This window comes from Danio rerio, chromosome 17, assembly GCF_052040795.2.
Source record: "Danio rerio strain M-AB ecotype USA chromosome 17, GRCz13ab, whole genome shotgun sequence".
Lineage (NCBI taxonomy): Eukaryota > Metazoa > Chordata > Actinopteri > Cypriniformes > Danionidae > Danio > Danio rerio.
Genome location: NC_141037.1, coordinates 45,250,467 through 45,268,064, shown reverse-complemented (window position 1 = coordinate 45,268,064; position 17,598 = coordinate 45,250,467). Strand labels below are relative to the sequence as shown.

The 17,598-nt window shown below is 39.6% G+C and overlaps 1 long non-coding RNA gene across 1 annotated transcript; it reads right to left on the bottom strand.

Moving 5' to 3' along the window:
- Positions 1 to 1,994: 1,994 nt before the first annotated feature.
- LOC147833162 (uncharacterized) lies at positions 1,995 to 2,340 on the bottom strand. Its single transcript, XR_015513994.1, has 2 exons — positions 2,184 to 2,340; positions 1,995 to 2,115 (listed from the first exon to the last, which is right to left on the bottom strand). It is a non-coding gene; the product is annotated as an uncharacterized LOC147833162 (long non-coding RNA).
- Positions 2,341 to 17,598: the final 15,258 nt, after the last annotated feature.

Here is a 17,598-nt window from a genome sequence, read left to right as displayed (position 1 = left end):
TGTTCCCATCTAATTGCCTCACTACGGACCTCTAATAAGGTGGCAGTAGGCTGGCGACGAACCATCTGTTTCAACTCGCGTCTCAGGGCACTATCTGTGACATGCTCCACAAATTGGTCACGCAACAAAATTTCTGCATTGGGGAAAACGTGTGGCGCTCTATTTTTAACCCTTTCTAATAAGCCCATGAGTGCAAGAGAAAACTCTAAAAGAGTCTCACCCTCGAGTTGCTTCCTTGAGAAGAAGGCTTCTTGCAAGGCTACATATGACTGAGAGCAACCATAGACGTCACGCAATGCCTGAATAATTTGGTTGGGGTCCCCACGTTCTAAATCAGAACGATATCTGATCTCCTCTCTGGCCTCTCCTTCTAAATGATCAATTAAAAAGAAAGCTTTATCAGCTACTGACATATAGCGCAACCTCATGCATGCCTGTGCCTCCTCAACCCATTCGTCAATAGTCAAACCCGATTTACCATTAAACTTCGGGCACCGCCGATCTCGTGGCACAAAAACAAACCGCTCTGGTGTAACGCCAGATGGCAGCAGGCGTAACAGGCGGAACCGCAGAGGTGCTAGGGAGGGCAGCATCAGGGACAGGCAACCCAACCGGTGCCTGAGCCTGTTGCAGCCGCGCGTTATCAGCTCTTAATTGAACAACCAAATCTCGCAATTCTTGTAGTTCTTCATCCATTATTATAAGGAGAGGAAAATACACTTACCCAGGAAGGAGGGAACCACTAAACGAGGCTACAAAAGACCACAAACTGCCGTCCTGTTTCCCAAAAAGAAGCTGAAAAAAAACTGAAAGAAAAGAAAAAAAAACACCAATGTCTCTGACGCTAAATTATGGTGGATCCTGCCGACTACGCCAAGATGTGGCGGGGGGGGCAGGTGGGCGGATGGAGCTAGGACCTCCAATCTGACAATATTAATGATTTACCCGACTACGCCACCTTGGGAATTTCACCCAAAGAATTTAAATACACGCACCACCCATATAAAAGGCACGCACAAGTTCGTTCCACCAAATTGCAGTCAGAGACATTGGCACGGTACAAAAATAGGATTTCTTTATTTTCAAATCTTAAATAAAAACAGCATTAAAACCAATATGTTGACATTGACAATGACAGTTTGTAAATTTTATGAAGGTGCCCCAGGGCCAGAGCTCGCCAGCGTTAGGGAAAGTGGCCAGGCTATACTTCAGGCAAGTGAAAACCACTACAATCCACTGTGTAAAAATAAGAGCACCCACACGCACAAACCAGCACACAGTGATCACTACACACTGTGAGAAATTCTAAAATGTTCAATAAAATTAGCCTCCCACCCCAGGGAGCTCTGGCTCTGTCACCAGCCGAAAAGTCGTACCACTGCCCTGCAATTAAACAAAAGAATAAATCAGTTTACACAAGTAAATGATTAAATAAACAAAATACAAATGTAATGAAGTTGATAAATGGAAACAAAGAAAGAGCAACTAAATTCCACCTTAAAAGGGAGGAAACAATTAAATCTTAAACCAAATTAATTAAAGAGAAAATAAATGAAACAATGAAAATACAACAGTAAAGATTTACACAAAAATGTAAGGAAAAATCAAAACATGCTGGATGAATGTCAAAATAATAAAAATAAACAAATAAATCCAGCCGCACTATATAGATTTATCCAATAAAGAAAATGAAAACCCAAACAAACGAAGATAAATAAATGTACCAACAAAAAAATAAAGTTAAATAGTCCTTGTGTAAACCAAAAACAGAACAACTCAAAAAGATAAACAATTAAGAAAACAAAAAGACAAAATCTAAGAAAACAGAAAAAAAAACACGTGAAACAGGACAGCACTGTAGCCGCACACGGATGCGGAGCACCCGACGGAGCTCCCCTCGCAGAGTGCCACCCAGCCTGAACAAATAAATCAATAGTCATGATAAAGTCCAAAATCTGCTATAAGCCATTTGCAACTACATGCAAACACCTACCTACTGCTCACCGAAGGGAATCGGGGTTCAATCAGTCACTTAAGAGGCAGATAGCACGTACATTTCAGTCAACAGCCGGCACAGCCAACAAACAGTCGCGCACCCGCATCTGGTTCTCGCAGCTGAGAAAAGCGGACAGCGTTTCCAAAACGATCGCGACAACCAAAACATGAGACAGACGCTTGCTTACCTTTTCCAGTCCTTACACGCGTTCTAGCGTTGGCGATTGCAGCCAAACAATTCAGGCGAAGCAACTTCCAGCCCGATCAAAACCCCTCACCGCCCTCAACAGGTGTGGGAAGTGACGACGCGCGCTCACGGCGCCGCAACTAATCAAGTGACGCATCTCAGGTAGCAAATGCTTCCCTCTTTTTATAGCCCGTATGCCGTATTGTGATAGGGCAGAGAAAAGGACCCGTAAATTAATGACACTTGGCAACTAATTACCTCTCCTGCCACATGAGGAAGGGATCAAGGATACAGGTGGGACTGAGGATGCTTCGACTCTGTGTAGCATGGTAATGGATCACTTGCTAGGATCAAACATTACATGTAACACTTTTGAGGTAAACTCTGCACCATAACTACAACATCTCGACATCTCGTAATGAAGTCAACCAGGATAGGAGTGGAACCAGTTTGTTAAAATATTTAATGGCAAAAGTCTGCTCTCTGCTCTGGGGAAATATTACTTAAAAGGCGGACAATGTTTCACCCCCAACTTAACTACAGATTAAATAACATTGTAAGGTTTTCTCTAAGGCCACCAGGGACTGGATTTGGAAAGTAAATCTTTGGAAAGCTGGAAAATTACCACATTTAACATCAGGTTTGTCAAGGACATTAGCAATCCTCTCCTCTTCAAACTGATGTGGCTGGCCATATTTCTCATTAAGAGCTGATATAGAATCTGTGAAGGGGGTAGGGGAATTCAAATTGGCATTAGCAATCATCTTTGCTTCCTCAAGTTTAAAATGATCAACTAATATTAGATAACTCTGTGCCATCTGGGGGAAATAGATTCTCTAGGGCTATATGAAGGTGCACAAACTCAATGGAGTGAACATAGATATTGTAGAAGGGGGCCACAATACACAGACTCTAAAGGACACACTACAGGGTGCACACTAGGCTCAAGCAACTCTCATGGCTCATTTACCTGTCTGGCTAAGACTGCATTGGACTCATTAGAATAGGCCAAGGGGGTAGAGGAGGATCAGTGAAAGGACCACCATCATCCAATACAGGTGATACACAGGGTCTTGCTTGAGGACTGGATTACTGGGACGCTGAGGAATGCACTGGTAAATGAGGTTGACCTCTGGCTTGAGTAAGATCTCCTCCAAGAAACTGAGTTGCTAGAACTAACTCTAACTTTTGCACAATCTGCTCTCAACTCTTTCAGATCTGCTTGGAAGGCTGCATGCTCATGGCTCAGGTGCTGTAGCTCACTTACTTGAACAGATGTGACTTCCTCAGTCATTGAAGGCAGGAAAGGAACAGACTGAGTGCACATAGGAGGCAGAGTAGGCTGATGAATGGAGGACCAGATATGTGATCCAGGATAGACTTGTAACAGGCATTTGCACTCTGCAGAAAACCTCATGATCTGACACTGGTTGCTGGTTTATTCAAGAATAAAAGGAAGAAACCATACCCTGCTTCTCATGTCTTGAATAATTAGCGGACACTGTCAAACTGAAATTGGACCCAAAGATAAACCACATTCACTGCAGTCAGTGCATTATATCAGTTCAAAGTGATGCTAATGCTCATATGGAAGGTCTGTCTGGTTTACCTTGATAATGTCCTGGTGTTTAGTCAGACCTTCATCATAGCTTACCTTATACTCACACAATCTTTTTTTGCTATACATTGATGATTCTCATGGTTTTTTGAGTTCGGTGTTTGGTTCAGAGACCACAAACTTTGGCCTGTGTTATGGTCTATTTGGCATTACAGAGGTTTCTTGTCAAGGGCCCCATTCGCGATTATTACCGACCACAAACCATTGTTGAATCTAACAATGGCAGTAATCGATAATGATCCAACTGGTAGAAGAGCACGTTGGATTCTTGAGTTGGATGTTTATGAGGGCAGGGGAAGCATCATAGTAATGCTGATTCTATGTCACAGAGGCCTAGCTTTCGAGTGACTAACACAAAACCAGTTCAGTGTGTAATTTCTGATCCACAGCTGAAAGAGTTGCTTTGCCTTTTGGAGGGCACCAAGTTTGTGATATACTATCTGACAGTAAGTTGATTTAGCTGAATTACAAGGTCAGCAAAAGGTCGACTTCTTAGCACTGTCTTGAACTGGGAAGAGAAGGGCAATCAAAGACCCCCATTAGGCAAGCTGAAAAATTTCCTTGTGACACTGAAAAAAAAAAAACTATGGCATGCCTTTTTCAAATTAGCAGTTCAAAATGGTATACTGTATGCAGAGTAAAATTCTGTCCTCATAGCCGGGCAGGTTATCAAGTAGCCTTGCCTGAGGTAAAACAGCTCTTTAGTTTTTTCATAGGGAAAACTGTAGTGGTTATTTGAATGGATAGCGTTTTTTTTTTTTTTTTTTTTTTTGAGAGCCAGGAAACTTAGCAATTGGCCTTACATGTCCCAAATTATTATGAAACTGTGCAGTGACATAGCAGACGGGCCCGCAGGGCACACACCGCGGGGGGCCCCGTGTGATTAGGGGGCCCCACGTCGTCATGATTTTCAATAATTGAAATTCTAGGAACCGCAATAATCAAACTCTTGGGAACAACTGTGGTCGGAACCAAAGTTCACAGGTCTGTGTTCTCTGAACTCCTCTCAAGTGGTGGACTACTTCATTCTGATTGCTTGCCGCCGAACCGCGTCATAGCCAATAAAGATGCGCCGCTGTTTCTCGCCACTGTTTCTCGTTAAAAAATGAATGACTTCTGGCTACTTTGATGCTCTCGCCGCTTTCGGTTTGTGATCGCTCCTCAGTTTGTGAAGGATTCCCCGCGCTGTCGCTCCACCCAGCCTCCTTTCCCCACTCCTCAATTTGTGACATAGATATATACATTAGATATCGCATAGGGAGCCTGAGCATGCGTCTATAGCGCCGCCACATTAGTACAGTGCTCCCAGGACAAATGTCATTCAACCGCACTAGACAAGACAGTGTTATTACGTGAAGATGCGGGACTTTAGTGCTGTCTATGAGTGTAGTAACGAGCAAACAAAGAAAACAAAGCACAAAAGCAGAACATTTCATAGGTAAGATTAAGTTTTTTATGTTTTTGTATGTTCTGAAATTTGTGCTAAACAGGTAACGTTATTGACGATAATAAAGTCACTTACTGCATTCATCATAAGGCAAAGTAGCTCCAACTCGCACTAAATACTCTGCTTATGCTAGTTTTGTTGAATAAAATCAGCAAACAATGCAAAAGAAATATGACAACGAGATGCTGTGATGCCAGAAACTTGTATTATTGTCGGCTAGTGAACGAGTCATTCATAACGGAGATTCATTTACAAACAAATCGCTCCCTCCGTCAATATGAGAAGTGAAAGCAGGAGAGGAGGTGTGTTTCAGGACACGGATTAGATCAAATTTTACAGGGAGGGTGAATAGTACATTTCTGTACATACAAACACAAGCTTTTTGTCACGAATGCCTGTGCGATTACTGATCCATCAATGTAGAAAAGTGATGTAAAATTATAATTTTCATAATTAAAAAAAAATTGCATACTAACATCCAGGAAAACTCCCGATCATAGATATATGTGTATATCTCTGGCTCTGCTCCAACCCCCCAACCTCCCCCCCCCGGCCTTCAACTGGGGGCCCCGTCGGTGATCCCTACAGGGGGGCCTCCGCATTTTGTGCTACACCACTGATTCTGTGCTGAATGTATATCCTGCTTCTATCACTCATAAAAGAGCCCCACAACAGTCAATTCCAAAAAATTGCTGCTGTTATCACTAAGCTACCAGATACTTCATTAGGTAACAGGTATGTTTTAGTTGTTATGGATTATTTTACCCTTTTTGTTAATTTGTATCCGTTGAAGGATTAGCGTGCAACCATGAAAGTACAGGGCATATTTGAGGATTACATTAAACAACATGGGGTCCCTTTATACAGACAAGGGTAGACAGTTCGAGTCAGATTTGATTGAACACCTAAAGACTAAACTTAACCTTGAAGGACCAACTTGCCAAGTACATTTATGCAAATGGAGGTAAATGGGATCAACATCTTCCTCAAGTGGAACTTACCTATAACTTGAGTGGTCAATACAGTATTGACTTCTCCTCTCTAACTGGTTCATCGCAAAGAGCCTTGACTATCTGCTGCTAACATTCTGCTGCTGAGCAGTAAATGGCAGCTAAACTTAATCAAAATTGGCAGCATGACAAAAAGATTTGTCTTTAATCACATAAGCCAGGAGACTTGGTATTTTTGAATGATCCTGCTTAAAGGCAGAATAAACTGGCTGCTAAATAGAAGGGGGCATACAAAACTTTGAAGAAAATGAACAAATATGATAGGTCTGGGGTAATTTATGAAATTACAAATCTAAAACATCAACCATGAACTAAGTGAATAGTTCGTCACAATTGCCTTAAACATTATAAGGGTTCTTAGAGAGAGGTGACTGCCACTTCTCTACAGGGTTAATACTCTCCAGTGGTTAGTAGTACTGAGGTTCTTTTTTCTGTTCCCCTCACTAGATTGGCAGGTGTGTAGAAAATCTTTGTGACGTGATCCCTGAAGCCCTGCCCACTGTTGGTTCAGTGCATGTATCAGAGAGGTTTGAAGGCCTATCACATGGTTCACAGCTGCACCCTATTACCCAGATCATCAGTCCCTTTAAATAGTGTGGCTTCAGCATCACGGTATGCTCCAGTCTTTCACTGCTCTGGACTCCTCATGTGGTGTTGTGGCTGCGTGTCAATGTGAGTTATGGTTTCTTGTAGTGTTTATGAAGTATTTTGTGTGTATATAGTTTTTCCTTGTGTTTATTTACGGCGTATTGTTTATTGATTTATTTGTTTAGTCATTATGTATTTATGATGTAGAAATCAGTCTTATACCATGTGGAGTGAATGTACTGGCATTGGTAAATAAAACTCCAAGAAATTTTACTTGCTTCAAGTGTTTTGACTGACACTCCATTGTGATACTCCCCTGCGAGTCAGCATTACCTTTCTAATTTCCTACATGGTCCTTCGAGCCAGAGTTGAGTGTTTCAATGGATCAAGATCAAGTTAATAGCCAATGCTATGTACCAACTTGTCGACAGTCTTCAAGACAAACCAGGCCTCCAGTCTATCTTGAAGACCATGAGAGTACTATTCCCAGTTTGAAGTCTCAAACCAGTTATTCAGTGACCTCAGCCCCAGTCCAGAGCAGTGTTGTAACCCATGCAGAGTCATCCAGAAACTTCTGATTAATTTTTTCAGGAGATGAAGCAGTTGAAGCAATTTGTAATGGAGTTGGGACAAAGTGTTAAGCAGATAAACAGTAAGGTTAATTGCATGTTTTCTTCAGCTAGTTCTTGGTCATCTGAAGCAAGTAGCCAACACTTATCTGCACCTTCCTCACCTAAAATGGATTCTCTTGCACCTTCTACTGTGACTGGCACAGTTGGAACATTAGTTCAAGAGTTGCGGGATCATTTGCAGGAGAAACAAAATGAGGAAGTTATTTCTGAGTCACGATCACCATCTTGTTTGAGCAGACAGTTATCTTTGCCCCCCCCCCCCCCCCACCTCTGTTACCTTCTCCTCAATCTCAATTAAATGCTGCTTTGACTGTTCCACAAGTGAATTTGCCCCCTATTGATGTGAACTCGCAGTTGCCTACCCAGGATGGAAGTTTGCAACCTTTAGACAATCAGTTTGTTTCCCCTATAATCGCATACTTCAAATTACAGGGTTGATATGCACCAGCAGCAATTACCACAATCCCATGCAACTAGAACCGCAATGCAACTACCAATACCTCATTGGAGTTTGAACCCTTCATTATTTGGCCCAGTTTATCCTGGATTTTGGCCACCAGTAGCAGGCCATATGTATTAACCTCAAATGCCAATCCACTGAACCAGATTTCCATGGTGATTTTGCTTTATCCCAATGTCAACCACACCCTCAGCAGGTTTTGCATAATCCAGGAGTTGGACAGGAGTACTTTAATAGTCAGTTACACTTTTTACCTGTACCTTCAGCATCTTGCATAAGTAATCCATCATCTGCACTCTTTACAGCACAAGCTGGAGGTTTGACTAACCATGTTCAGCAGCAAAGTCAAGTTGGCATACCAAGAAACGTTTCAACTGGCACAATGTGTGTTCAAACTACCTTTCAGTTGGCTATGTCAAGTCCATCTTCCCCGTTGACAGTGAGACCTACCCAGCAACAAAGCCAAATTAACCAAGTGTTACAGAATAATCCTTTGCCTCATGTTTCTGGGCCTTCAGTTCCATTACCTGTCTCAGGATTTCAAGCAGAATCTGAGCCAAGATTTTATGCCAGCCTTCCTCCAACATCTTCTAGAATTGAAGGGCCTTCCTTCCCCTATCTGTGTAAAGATCCTAAACAATTCATTATGTTGAAAATGGCTTTGGAGAATTTATTACCAAGTGATGAGACTGAGCAGTATAAATTCCATATTCTCTTAGACCATTTAAAATTGGATTCAGCACGCAACTTGGCTTTAGCCTATTCAAATCATCCTTTGCCATTATAGTACAGCATGGGTAGCTCTCCAGCAGAAATATGGTCCGCCCCATCAACTTGTCCTGAGCCTGCCAGCCATCAAAACCAGTGATTCTCAGGCTTTCAGTGCTTTGGCAGTTCATATTCGTGCCCTGGTGGGTATGCTACAGTCTTTGGGTCAATGTGAAGGAGCAGCAGAATTGGCTTGTGCTTCTCATGTGCAACAGCTTTTGAGTAAACTCCCTCCTGAACAAGTTGCAAATTATATCCGGCATAGTAGACTCACTCGACCAGGACAATTTTATGATTTGGTGGACTTTTCTGCATGGCTCCAAGAGGAAGCAGATTGTCAAGCAGTAGTGGGACAAGTTGGTGCTGTCCATAGTAAGTCTAATGCCTACCACCAGGAGGAGAGGAAACCAATAAGGTCATATCAACCAACTGCCACGTTTCTTAATGGAGTAAGCAGTGGTAAGAGCCGATCATTTTTGTAAACATTTTTGTAGATCTTATCTGTCTCCATAATGTCAATTGTCTGTGCTCTCTTTTTTTATTTTTACTGTGTAAATATGACACATTTTTCTATGTTGATGTGGTATTTTGTTCTGTAGTTTTGAGTATGATTTTGTATTTCGCAAAAATGATATGCAACACTGCACTTACACGGATTTGTTACCTTGATATGTTGCTTTGCGAGTATGTTTAAGTTATTCAGAATTATTTAGAGGAAATGGGTATGTTTCTTTGTTAAGCAGGGGAAGAGTGTAACTGTTAAGAGCAAAGATGGGAAGTAACTAAGTACAAATACTTCGTTACTGTTCTTAAGTAGATTTTTCTGGTATCAGTACTTTACTCCACTACTTATTTTTCAGACGACTTTTTACTTTTACTTCTTAAATTTTTACATAAATATCTGTACTTTCTACTCCTTACATTTTTTTTAAACCACGCTACTTTCATTTTCATGTGTTTGGTGGTGCGACCTGTATTATTTCTTATCGCGCAATAATATGAGCGCCTTTTTGATGCAGTCAGTCTATTTTTCCTCAATCGTACGTGGGTTAGTTCATAAAGATTACTGAGAAAGGCACGGATGACTTTGCAGATGTGACAGAGAGAGTCAGAGAACATGACTGATGCTGCCCTGTTTACAGAGTAATAAGACCCCTTCTGCTCGATCGGATCACAGGTAAACCAGAGAGAAACATTCCAGTTCAAAAACAGGCCGTTTAAATGCTTAAGCCTTTTGTCCATGTCCGATCATACTGCACTGTCTTTCAATCTAATACCGCGAAATATAGTGCTTTTTTGTAAAGATTTGTACATTTTAGTAGTAAAACAATCAAACACTTTATTAAAAAAACTGCATGCATTGTAGGTTTTTTTTCTTTATTTCTGATAAGTTCTTATTTCCTAATACATAATTTATGCTGTTTTTTTTTTTTTTTGTTTGTTTTTATTGATTTGTCTTTTGACCATATGATTTTACAAAGGCCTATACTGTTGTCTTAAATTTATAATTTTTACAAATGTTACAACAATAAAAGTAACTATACTGGGCAATTTATGATAATAAAAATATAATGCAAAAGATCCTGCATTATGTCATGTAGAGAATAGAATAAATGTATTACAGTTTTTCTCAATTTTGGCACATTTCTCAGATCAGAATTAAAATTTGCAAAACAGTCCTAAATGCATTTCGCTTTGGTGCATTTCTCACAACACTATTTACATTTGCACAACAGGTAATGCCTTTCTCAAAACAATTAGTCATTTGTGCACATCCTAGTAGCAGTTTCTCATTCTTTTCAACAAATTGCGAATGCTTTTAGACATGCATCAATTGCTTTCCTACAACTCTCTGCTGTTTATAACATTATCATTTGCTTATGTCATGTCAGTCAAAATGAACTAAAATTGTGAATGCTAAATAGTCATTCCATATAAAACTAATAGTCCTCATTTCATTACTTGAGTCATTACAGATAAAAATGTTGAACTAGTTGTCAAAATGTCAAGCAAATTTTATAAAACAAATTTAAATCTTTATTTTCCTGAAAATGTCTTTAACAATTTTCAATTTGATGAATGATTTACAGACCTGTGTATGTTGTAGGCTCAGTTCCAATGTTTACTGCAATATTGTTTATTCTTTTGCACAATGCTGTGAATAAATTAGGATTGCAAAGAGCAAATGCAGTAAAAATGTGAAGCATACATATTCAGTGTCTTGTACTCAGATAACTCACTCAATGCAGTGGTGTCTAACTTTACTGTAGTTTTCAAATGGCTGTGCAAATAGTATACAGTGCTGTCTTGAGAATTTTCAGGAAGTGTCACCAAAATCTGACTTTTTTTGCATTGAAAAAATGTAGAGAGTAAACGTCATAATGAAAACACGACTAAGCCATTTGACTATCTTATTCATAAACAATGGTGTCAGGACTTTTCATTTTGATGGAACTGACACTTTGTTTGACATGAATACTTGCTTTTGAGGAATGAACTATCCGTTCTGAGCATGTGACAAGCTTTTGCAGGTTATCAGCTAGGTTTTGCAGTTTGTACTAATTGTTTTGAGAAACGCATTAACTGTTGTGCAAAAATGCACTAGCGTTGTGAAAACGCACCAAAGCGACTGAGAAAAACTGTAATTAGCAAAACACCACAAATTACCTGCAAAAGCCAGTCTCCTGCTCAAAATCCTTAGTTCATCTTAACAAAGGAAGTCAAATTACTTAGTAGTCATATTGTCGATATTAGTGTACTCTGGAGGGCTGTTCTGATGTAAACTATGGCAATATTTTTTTATGGCTGTTTGTACTGTAATTTGTTGACAGATCATGTCATTGTGATACAGAAAGGAAAAGACAGCACTGCACAGCACAAAGAAAAAAACAAAAGTAGAAATGTGAACATGTGAACAACCTTGTTTAAAACCTTCATTAAAAAGTCAAGATTTACCTGGAAGAAAATGACTAATTGTAGACAGATTTAGAACAAAACTTCTGATGGAAATGTATTAAAATGCTTTGACAAAATATTTGACAATCTGTTCAGCCATTTTGCATGTAAAGACTTACGCCATGAACAATTCAATTTTGGGGGAATGACACTATTCAACAGAGGCCAAAATAGTAAATTCTGATCAACATGACATCAGCAATTGATAATGTAGGAAACAGCAGAGAATTGCACATAATCATTTGTATGGAAGCATTTGCAAAATGAGAAACTGCTTTTCTGATGTGTACAAGTGACACAATGATGTGAAGATAGAACAGGGAGTTTTGAGAATTTCAATTCTTATCTTAGAAATGGGCCAAAGAGACTGAGGAAAACTAACAGAATTAATGTTTATTCATTAAATAAAATAACCACAATACCTGAAAAAAAAAACTATAAAAAAGCGGGTTATATATAAGAACTGTCCTTTGAAGAAATAAACAGCTTTAGCCTAATGCCAAAAAAAAACAAAAAAAAAAAAAACAGTTTACAGTAAAATTTGATAAGAATTTATTTTAGCAAAGGAAAAAAAAATCAATATATTTTGGACAGAATTCAGTGTAAAATGTAAGACATTATTAATAAAGATAGACAGGCCTACACTTATTTTTAGAGTGAATTAACAAGAATGGCAGATGTTGTTTTTGATCTAACAGCCACTAAACCACAGTACATGATGAACGCTGTGAGTTTGCATTAGGATGATGATACATCAGTTGCCTTTTTAAGCAATGTTGTTAGGCTATATTGCAGTTTGATGCTGCTTGGCTACTTTTATAAATTTGACAACAAACATTTTAAATAAAAATTGGAAATGTAAGTTATTTTATATTAATGTATCAATAGGATGTCTAGTTACCTATTTATCCTCACTTACTATTCTTCAGCTTAGTCCCTGATTTATCAGTAGGCGCCACAGCAGAATAATTCGCCAATTATTCCAGCATCTTTTACACAGTGGATACTCTTCCAGCTGCCACCCACTGGGAAACAACCATACAGACACACATTCACACACACACACACACACACACACACACACACACACACACTTAAACACTACTGCCAATTTAGTTACTTATTATTCACCTATACCACATATTTTTGGACTGTGATTGAAACGAGTACTGTTTACTTTTGTACATTTTTGAGACTGTACTTATTTACATTTTAAGTACAAATGTGTAGTCAGTACTTTTACCAGTGTCGTTATAAACATGAGTATCTCTACTTCTACTAGTAAAGGATGTGTGTACTTTTGCTTTCTCTGGTTACGAGTGAGACACTCTGCCTCCTCTGCATTAGCAGAGGGAACACTCACCCAAATACTGGTTTGCTAGTAATCTGTCAATAAAACTGCAAATGGATCCTCAGCCCTCTGAGGCTTTGTTACAGCAACCTTATATTAAATCCATTATTTTAATTTATAGTTTGTTAATTAATATTAAAATGTTATTAAATCTTCTTAGAAAATTTTTTTTTTAATTTATTTTTAAGATGTCTGATGCAAGGTTTACTATGTGTTATTTAAGAAAGTTATTTTTTGGGTTATGGTTGCTTTTAAGAGAAACAAAACAAGAAACAAGAGAAAGAGAGAGAAAAAAGAGAGGAAGTGAAAAAAAGTTGGGCTGTTGCAATGCTGCTTTGATGCTTTAATCGACGCTCCTGATTAAGGAAAAAAATTACAAATTATCAGTCTTGTCACCCATGTTTATGTACAATGCCCATGTTGAAGAGACTGGTGTGTGAAATGTAGCGTTACACCATATTAATAATATGTTACTGGCATATTACATAATCTAACTATTTTAGTGACCTTATGATAAGGCTTAAACTACCATCCACTGAAATTAGTTGGCAACAGTGGTTAGATCATCAAAGGTGGCAAGACACCATGCACAGTTGCCATGCACAAATGCACACATGCACAGATCCAGCATGCAGCTTAGTAAATGCTATGTGTTTTACCAGTCGAGCACAAAATTCCATAACTGGGTTTTATTATGTTAAATGCCTAATTTAAAATATTTAGGAGTTGTCACCATGTAAAATTCAGTCCATATTAACGCCAGTTGTTGTAGAAAGTGGTTTTGAAAGTCGCTTTCTTGTAAAATACAACCTGACATGTCAAAAATTATCACTATAATAAGCCAGTAGTGAACCAGATTAAGACAGGGAGACAGTTTTCAGCATTGATTAGTTTTACTTGCACAGTAATTGATTTAGAATTAGTTTAAACATTGTGTCAGCTTTAAATAAAGCATCTAAAAAGTATTTAGATACAAAAGCGTGTGTTCTTTGGCTCTTTCATTACAAAGTTAATGTCTGACAAAATGAATAAAGGGAATAATCTAGAAACATAGATTGAAAGCAACTCTTAGATAATGACAGTGAATACAGTAGTCAAACAGCATCGATGTGAGCAACTGCTCCCCAAGGTCATGGTTCATATTAGCCAGAAAATCTCTTTTGCACTATTGATGGAAATGAAGACCCACAGGAAAACTGAGTGAAGTGGAAAATCTGAGCTCAACCAACAGGAGAGCTAATGTAATTTTACCACTACATTGACCATTGGTTACAAGTTCTGCATGACAACAGCAAGTCATACAAATCACACAGAGCACTGCCATGTGTGTTGTTTCATGTCGAAGCCAGTATGTGTCCTTGAATGTAATATAAGAAATGGGGGCTATAGACAAGATTGGAATGATCAAAGGTTTTGTCGAGAGTGCCAGGAGAGCTCCATGTGAAATGGGAAGATTTTCTTTTACCTGATTGACATGGCTGTACTCAATACCAACACTGCCCAGCACCAATCTGTAGGTGAGAGTGTTGCAAGTCATTCATTGAGACATGCATAACTAGAACTCAGTTATAGCAAAAGATAAATGTGTGTAACTAAAAAACAAAAAATAAAAACAAATAAGATTTTATCACTTCAGTGCCTTTAGTTACATGTGTGGAAAGTCATAGGTTATAGGGTAGTCATAGGTTAGACAACCACCTCCAAATCACACCTGCTTAATAGTCTTTAGTAGTCTTAAACACTTTGATTAGTTGGATCAGATGTGTGTGATTAGGGTTGGAGCAAAACTGTGCAGAGCTGCGGCCCTCCAGGAATTGATTTTGAGAACCATGGGTTAGAGCAGGTGTATCAAACTCAGTTCCTGGAGGGCCACAGCTCTGCACAGTTTAGTTCCAACCCTGCTCCAACACACTACCTGTAGGTTTTAAACAAGTCTGAAGGCATCAATTAATTTGATAAGGTGTTTAATTGTTGTTGGAATGAAACCGTGCAGAGCTGCAGCCCTCCAGGAACCTGTGGAACTCTAGTAAAAGTAAAAGCATTAAACACATCTGCACCTGACCAAAACATCCTTTTTTGTGCATGTGAGTAAGCTGAATTAATTTTTCCACTTGCCAACACTTCATTTAGCAAACAAGTTTAGTTATTAATGTTTTAGTGTATTTTTGATATTTTACAAATTGAATATGGAAAGAATTCACAAATCATACCTTTCAATCTTGCAGCTGATTGAGACGTGACACATAAAAGGCAGAGTTTCCCAAACTGGTTTGAAAGCTGAAGCTGATAATTCATTCATTCATTAATCTTCTCAGCTTAGTGCCTTTATGAATCAAGGGTTGCCACAGCAGAATGAATCGCCAACTTATCCAGCATATGCTCTACGCAAGGGATGTCCTTCCAGCTGCAACTTATCACTGGGAAACATCCATACACACACATATACTGTAGACAATTTAGCTTATCCAATTCACCTTTATGGTATGTCTTTGGACTTGTGGGGAAAACCATAGCACCCGGAGGAAACCCACAGAAAACTTCACACAGAATTGCCAACTGACCCAACCGAGGCTTAAACCAGCAACCTTCTTACTGTGAGGTGACAGCGCTACCTACTGCACCACCTCATCGCCCCGCAATTACAATAATTCATGTATAAAGATGCCAGCTGTTTATCACAGGGACATCTTTTTGCTTTCAGAATCTCACGGTTCTGAGAGAGTTTTTAAGGTCTTTCAAACATTCTTCGAGAGAGAAAGAGAGACAAAAAACAAGAAAGCTGCCAGTGTTGGACAGGCTGGGTCCATTCTCCCTTGCTTGGGCATTCTCTGGGTCCGGTCCTTCTAGGGTGGTGAATACAAGGAGCAAGTTTCCTAAAAGAGTCACACTTCATGCAGCGCATCTTTTTTAAGATTTCATACATCTCTGGATGCAGTAGTTTCCTGTCCCCTAAAGATGGGCATGAGGACTGTGTTGCAAGTTTGGGGGTCCAGCATGTTAATGCAGTGCTTGGGGGTAGTGCATTCCGTCAGTGCAATGGCATGTCTGTTGTGGCTCGCAGCTCATTCTTGCAAAAGGATGAACCACCCCAGTTGTCCCCCGCAACGTGGTTGGCATTCGGGCAGATCTGAGGGTTACAGTGGGGGTCAATTTGCCGAAATCGGGCTTGGAGACTTCTCACTCCTCAGTGTGGTCCATCCAAGCTTCGAGTGAGAGAGGCGCTCCATCTTGGTTGGTCACCCTCTTACTTAATAAAACCAAAGACCAGATGTTCATCGCGGAGGTGGGCTGTCGTTATCTGATAAGTTTCAGAAATCACTCCCTCCCTCCAGGGTGGTGAGTTAGGCATCATATCTAGAGGCAGATAGGATAGCTGTGCCTTCCAGGGCTGTTTCGGCCATGGGTCTGGGGATGGTTTATCCCCCAGTCCCATGACCGGACCGTCTGGGTGGTATGTGAAGGCTAAATAGAAGGTGAGGCTGTCCCCTGCTTCCCGGAAGTGCACAGTGAGCTCACACAGTCTTGGAGTGCATCTATTAGTGCACTTTTACTGACAAATTACAGTATGTACATTAAAAAAGGTCTTCATATGATAATGAAAATGTGTGTGAATGGACAAACCAGCAGGCTAAGCACACTGTAACACGTCTTAAATGCTGTTTTAGTCATTCTAAAATGCCTTAACTGTTTCAGTATTAGTGTAAATAATTAGGCTACCTCCGAGCATCTGGAGCGTGTCAAGAGTCTCCTCGTCTCATGGCTTTAAACGCCCTCACGTGTTCATTGTCCTCTGTGGCGCAAATACATTTACATCCACAAAAGTGTAAAAACAATTTATAAACATCACACATTACATTACTTATTTTATTATACTTCAATATTTAAATATTTCAAATGTAAAATTACGCATTAACTTGAGCAGCTGTTTTCCCAGGCTAACTGTCTCTGTTTCACTGATGGCTGCTTCTTTTTAAAAATATTTACGCTCATATTTGTTATAACGTTGCATGATCACATCAAGTTCAGCTGGAGAAAGAAATGATGATCTCTTTGTTTAAGATGTTGCCATGGTCACTCGTAATATCTGCGCTCCATTGATAATGCCTTTTTATAGTCGCGGTGTGCTCACTTAACTCTGAGTTGGTCTACTCAAAGTTGATTGACCCAACTCAGATCCGCTATTCTGAAACCGAAAACTCCGAGTTTTTAATCTCTCGGTAAATCAACTGAAAGTTCAAGTTTAAACTGAGTTGTTTGAACCTCATTACTGAAACAGGCCCCTGGTATGACGGCCGAACCATCTTGCTGCATCTGTATGGCAATGAAGAAAGGATAGCTGGCTGAGTTGTTAAAGGGCCATGAAACCCCCTCGTTTCAGCAGGGTGTTTTTACACCTCTACTTTGGAAAAACTCAGAAAAGTGGGCATGTCCAGCTCTGTTTAGGGGGGAGTGTCGGAGGAACTAAAGTGTGAGGGTGTAGGAGAGTCTATTTGGGCACGCACAAGTTTCAGAATCAAAATACACACACAGGAGAAAGTGATGGTGTTTAACATACATGGATATCTGTAGTCAAATTATTTGCCAAAT